Raw genomic sequence first — 6708 nt, 5'->3', positions numbered from 1 at the left:
ACTGGTCAGTTTGGAAGACCAGGCTTTCCTCTGTGTGGAAAGATGGTGACACAAGGTTTCCTCCAACAAGCTTCTGTTACAGTATCCTCCTCCTCTTCAAAGTCCTCCGCAATCTGCCAGTGGGTGTAGCCTCAGTGAGTGGGCGTTTCCTCAACCTGCCAGGGGGAGGAGTCACGGTGGGTGGGCGCGTCCCATTAGCTGGAGTCACGGGGAGTGGGCGCTTCCTATTGGCTGGGGTCACAGGGAGTGGGCTCTTGTGCTGCGACAGGATGCGGTTGTGAACACTGTAAGAACAATGAAAGATGCATTATATCAAACAACCTGTCAATCAATCTATAGCAATCCATTCATCTATTTATATCCATCCATCCATGTTATTTTATATTGACCATGGATTTATTTACTATTGTTAAAGGTAGGTTAAGTGATATTTATTGGTTAAAACAATGCTTTAAAAAAATAAAATAAGGTTAAAGCACTATATTCTTATGGCAATCATTGTTATAGAGCTCTTTAATAAACAGAAGGAAAAAAATCAGGTGGGTTGAAAAATGTCAGCCAGTCAAGAGGGCCCATTTATCAGCTTCAATTTTATAGTGTTCCAGTTCCAATTGTGTCTGCTCATTTCTTAGTGTCATCACTTCCAATTTCACTTGTTTAATCTGTATTCTGGTTAAGTTCACTCTCCTGATTGGATAAAATAGGTATCCTGACCTGAAAATGGTCTGTTTACTAAAGAGCAGGGGAGACGGGGAGACTCCTGTTAATGAAAGAACACTCTATAGCAATGACTATCGGAATAAAGAGCTATGTAACACTTGCTTCAACAAACAAAAAATACCACTTACCCTACCTTTAAATAAACACTGAGGATTTTACAGTGTAGATTGGGGGTCCTACAGTAAATGTGTTAGACATTGATACTTACTATGAGCTGCGGTTGCTCTGGCCCGCCATGTGGGGCATTGTGATAAAGGGATGCTCCAACACCTGGATGGGTGTTATTCTCTCCCTCGCATCCAAATGAAGCATCCGCGTCATCAAGTCCATGAAAAGCCCCTTGTCATAAGGGTCCATATCATCGTCCAAGTCCTACGTTTGGATACAAGAAAAAGGATGATGAGCTACTGTATAAAAACAATCACTTGACCTACCTACATTTTTCTGACTTTAAAAACAGAAATGTTGCTATACATCGTTTGTCGGCTGGAAACCTCATATGTCAAAACCGACTTTCGGGATTCAAATAAAAAAATTGCGAAAGTAGCAGATCGAAGGCGACGCGTTTCAAGCTTGCAAATCTAATACTTTTGTGTGACGCTGTAGCATGATCAAGTCGGGCATTAATTTACGAAAAAACACAAAAACGTTTCTGCCCGACAACAGCGATATATAGCAACAACTACAATGACACAGAGGCGTTCCCAGCTTGAAAGGTATAACAACGTATAGGTGTAACAGGTCTAAATGGGTTTGAATGCAATGAACACTTCAGTTCTACAATGACATAAAGAGCAGCTTACTTACCAGTGAGCCCAGGCTGTGCCAGGATTCTTCGGCTTTGAAGCCTGTTTCTGCTTCATACTCTTCTAGAGTCTGCACAAAAACAAAAAAACATTCATAGGATACATTTTAAAATACATCTTTTCCAGTTTCTGCGAATTACAAACCCTGTCAGGCAGAAACCATATTTCATCTTTTTATATTTTCAATAAATGAATGCCCTATTTTATACTTTCACATATGACAATCTATAAGCTCAAAAGGTTGTAGATTGGCTATTTTCGTTTTTTCTTTTAAGATTTAAGATACAAGGTTTCTGCACGACAATGATGGTTTACAATGGTACTAGAAAATGTAAGAGATCATCTTATTAGACCAGTTATGCCACAGTGCAGAGAGAGAGTTGCAATCATACCTTAAGTCTCCATGCACGTTTGCCCCGGATGAAAAACTGCTGGCTTTTGGACCCAGCATCCAGGAGGGACTGTGATGGCATCCCAAGCCTCATTACGATGGATCTCATCTGAATAAAAACATCACAACATCACGTTAGCATACAACACGTTTCATGTAACTTGACAAAGAATGCATTTTATTGTAACGTGAGATAAGAGGTTTCTGCCTGCAATATAAAAAAAATGTGTTAAAAAAAAAGGGACGGCATGTAGAAAGTGGTTTTGAAAATAAATCAGGATATATTGGCTGCATAATTACTGATATCGATGTATCAAAAAGTAAAATAATGCCATTTCTACCAAAAATAGTATATCTACAAGCTCACAACTCTAGTAGTGAAATACACATCACATCATATTGAGTGGTGGTATTAACATAGTAATAGCATACTCACCACTTCATATTCAGAGGTTCCAGTAAAGAGGTAATCTCCCAGCACCCCGACACCCATAATGCAGCCCAGTGACCACATGTCAACAGCTTCTGTGATGGGAAGACCCAGAGACACTTCTAGTGCTCTGTGGGTACAAATATTAAAGTACAATGTGAGACATTTTACACTTTGCATTCCTTACACTTTTAGTGTAAAGTAACAATGCAATGGAATGCTTACTGTGGCAACTGCTTCTAATAATATAATACAGATAAGGCAATGACAACTTACAGTATATCGTCACTGTCGGGTGGAAATAAATTTTGCATGTCTAAAATTGTTACTTTCCAGAAATGGACAAAAGAACCTGTGTTCCAAAATCGATAATCAGTCGTCTTTATAGGATAAAATCTTCACATTTCTTGTTCAAAGATTTTCAATTACAAAAATAGCAGATCTACAAGATCACAATGCGTGACTCGCACAATGCATTGTGATCTGATGTTTTTGCTACTTTTGCGGGACATTAATTTATGAATATAAAAATATAAAAAATGAAATATGGAGATAATAGGTTTCTGCCCGACAGCAACGATATCCATTACAAATTAGACAAGTACAGATGAAATGTAAATGACTTGTAAATGACAACTCACCTAAAATAAGGATGTTGCATGGTGCATCCTTGTTGCACTTCGTCTACATCTGTAGCCAGTCCAAAGTCAATCAGTTTGACTTTGAAGGGCTGTTGATGCTGATTGACTAGCATGATGTTGTCTGGTTTGATGTCTCCATGGATCAAACCCACACTCTGTAGCATCAGTAATGCTATGGCAAGCTGAAAACCAACGATACAACATCACATAAATGTTAACACTCTGCACTCTCCGTAATGCTGTAACAAGGTGAAAATCTACAATCTAACATCACATAAATATGAACAACCTGCACTCTCAGTAATGCTGTGGCAAGCTGAAAACCAACAAAATAACATCATAGAAGTATGGATTTTGGAGCCCAGGTCTGATATTTTACTCTCTATTTGTTGGAGATTGGAACCAAATGGACCAAGAGTATTTTTGCAGTATTTATACCTTTACTTAAAAATATGCAAGATTCTTTCCACCACTGAAATGTACCTGTAGTCACTAAGTTACAAATGTACCTGTAATCACTGGGTTAGAGTAAATACAATCTGGGAAGCCATTCGGTAAAAAAAAAAAGGAAGAGAGAGATTATAGTATATAATAAAAATGTACCTGTTGTATGATGGGTCTAATCTCCATCAATGACAGGGGTCCACCTCTGTCATTGATGAACTGTAACAGATTACAATCCAGAAGCTCAAAGACCAAACATCTGTATCCTTTGTGCCAAAAGCTCTTGTCAAACTTCAACAATCCACATATGTCTGGATGCAAGGCTTGCACTGCTTCCAAAATGGACACCTGAAAATACAAGAGAATACACTGTAAGGGCGCGCTCCCACCAAGAGTTGGCTGGCCGCTGTTTGCAGAATCTGCCAATGCATTGTCAATGCAAATGCGTTGATTCACGCAAGAGCAGATTTTTCCGCTTGTCGCGCAGACCTTGCGTTTATCTGCTCTCCGCGACTAAGCATAAAACTGCTGGAGGCAGGCGCTGATTTTCTCCCTCTGTCCAATCGGGTGAGTTGAAGGCGGACCGTCCCAAGATTCAGGAAGCACCATGGTGCTCAAGGCAACAGGCCGTGCGGGCTGCGGGGACGATCTTGAGTGTGAGTGACAGGTGCGTCACAGCGTTTTTTTTAATCCGCTGGCTGCAAAAAACTGTGACCGCGCACAACCTGCGTTTAACAGCGGCCAGCCAACTCTTGGTGGGAGCGCGCCCTTAGGTGTGTTACTTTCAACTGGGCTATCATCCCTATTTTGGACCTGCATTTTTCAAACAATTCCAATCAATAATAATTTAAAAAAATGCCATACATTTTAAAAATAATTCAGAAAATGGCAGATCTACAAGCTTATATATCGGCAATGTTCCATCTACAACAAAGTATATTGGGCTTAAGTTGGTTAAAGGCCAACCTGAAACCCATTTGATAAAAATAAAATAAAATAAAAAACAGTAAGGCATTTCAATTGAAAATGTGAAAATTGCAATTGAAAAGTTGTCTTGAGAAATTAGTTGAAAAGCTACCACCACCATATAAAAGATCATTTTAGTTTGATGTTAAATTTAAATTTGACTACTTAATCATGATACATTATTGTTAGACTATTATCAAAACACAGGCTACAAGAGATTAAGAAGCTAAACCCCCAATATGTAGTGGAGTATCGAAAATTGGAAATACTCCAGTAAAGTAAAAGTACCTCAAAATTGTACTTAAGTGCAGTACTTGAGTAAATGTACTTAGTTACTTTCCACAACAGACACCCTCCTCCAGGCAACCCAACCGAGGCTGATCAGACTCTAGCCATGGTTCACATGACGCTCGTCTGTCACAAGCGTCATGGCGCAACTTGTTCCTGTTTTTTGAATTTTCTCCATTTACAACCAGTACATCTACAAAAACGTTTAGATTTCAAATATAAAGTGCTTACCCCACGGCTGTGGATGTAACAAGTTAAAACGCTTGGGTCTAAGAACCCGTATCTTCCGTATTGTTCAATAAAAAGCATTTTAATCCGATCGGCGACCATTTTCTCATAGTTATAAATGTATCAGAGTGCAATACACCTCCCAACCGATAGGGTAGGGTAGTTGAAACCATATGAAGGACATTTTGAGAAAATGGTCACCGATCGGATTAAAATGCTTTTTATTGAACAATACAAAAGATACGGGTACTTATACCGGGGCGTTTTAACTTGTTACATCCGTGGCCGTAAAGCATTTTATATTTGAAATCTAAACGTTTATGTAGATGTACGGTTGTAAAAAAAAACGTTTGGAGGTCTCTCTTAACGTCTACAGTGGGACCTCGTCTCGGAGCTAACGGAGGGAGGGAGAGGTTCGTCCTAGTATCCCTATTTTGAGCAGAACTTTAGCCAAAACTAGCAGATCTACAAGCTCACAACGGCATTTTTTTCGGCAAAGAGGTTTGGTATGTGCTATATGTAGGCTAGCCACTAGCACAATAAATACAACGTTAAAAAGCTTAATCAACACTTAACTTACCTCTTTGTCTGCTGTAGCGTGTTGTTCTGTGATGATCTTAACGGCCACCGTGACCTCAGTGTCCATGTCCACACATTTGACAACGGTGGAAAAGTCTCCCACTCCAATGATGCTCTGGACGCGATAACGGCAACGGTCTCCATCCGATTCCGTCAGAACCTGGTTCACACCAACTATAAACTGTCGTGTTTCGATCCCCATCTTTCAAAAAACGTTGTAAAACAACAATCGAAAAGGAAAATATATTAAACTAATGACCTAAACTAATGTTAAACGAAGAGGAGAAGCGAACGGGTGAAGAAGTAGCAGAGTAAGCAGACAAGTCTGATCGACACGGTATCAGTTGGTGGACTGAAGGAGATGCAGGTGCAGCCTCAGCATCTAGAGCCAGTGTTGCCAGGTTTTGCGTGCGTGAGAGAAACAAGCAACTGGTTCTAGGAAAATTAAACAAACCCAAAAGAAGCGAGCCCCTTCGCCCTTTAAACACATACATTGGCTATTTGAAAATAGCAGATCTATCCGACATGTTGTGAGCTTGTAGATCTGCTATTTTCCATTTTTCCTATTTTTGAAAACAAGACAATTTGTCATTTTGACAACACAAATCTTGTATGGGGGGTTTCCTGGCATAACATGGTTTCAGACAGGGATCCACAGACAATTGCATATTAATTTGGGGGGTCCTTGACATGAAAATGTTTAAGAACCACTGGTTTAAACAACATGTATTGTAGGAAACAAGCCCAAATAAGAAACTACACTTTAAAAACAAGCCCAAAGTCGCTTACAATAAGCCGACATGGCAACACCGTTTGGAACGTTCAGCAGACGCTCTGATTGGTCCTTTACACCTGGTCGGTGCACATGCGACCGGCTGCTGACCAGAGCCACTATCCCGCGACATATTCAAATGAAAGCACGTTTGCACAGGAAATGACGCAAGCACGTACAGGTACGTAGGGCACGTTAAGTCCTTGCGTTAAGTGCGGAAGAGGTGAGCCGGTGGCTAACGGCTAAGCTAACGTCAAAAACAACAACACACCTAAACAAACACATAGTAGTGGTGTAAAGTAACTCAGTACATTTACTCAAGTACTGTACTTAAGTACGATTCTGGGGTATTTTTTTACTTTACTGGAGTATTTCCAATTTTCGGTACTTTTACTTCTACACCATACATCTCAGAGGCAAATATTGTACTTTTACTCCACTAC

The sequence above is a fragment of the Gymnoscopelus braueri genome, assembly GCF_963280865.1.
Source record: "Gymnoscopelus braueri genome assembly, chromosome: 22".
In the NCBI taxonomy this organism is placed as follows: domain Eukaryota; kingdom Metazoa; phylum Chordata; class Actinopteri; order Myctophiformes; family Myctophidae; genus Gymnoscopelus; species Gymnoscopelus braueri.
The sequence above is the reverse complement of the archived record's forward strand: the minus strand, read 5'-3'. Positions refer to the sequence as shown.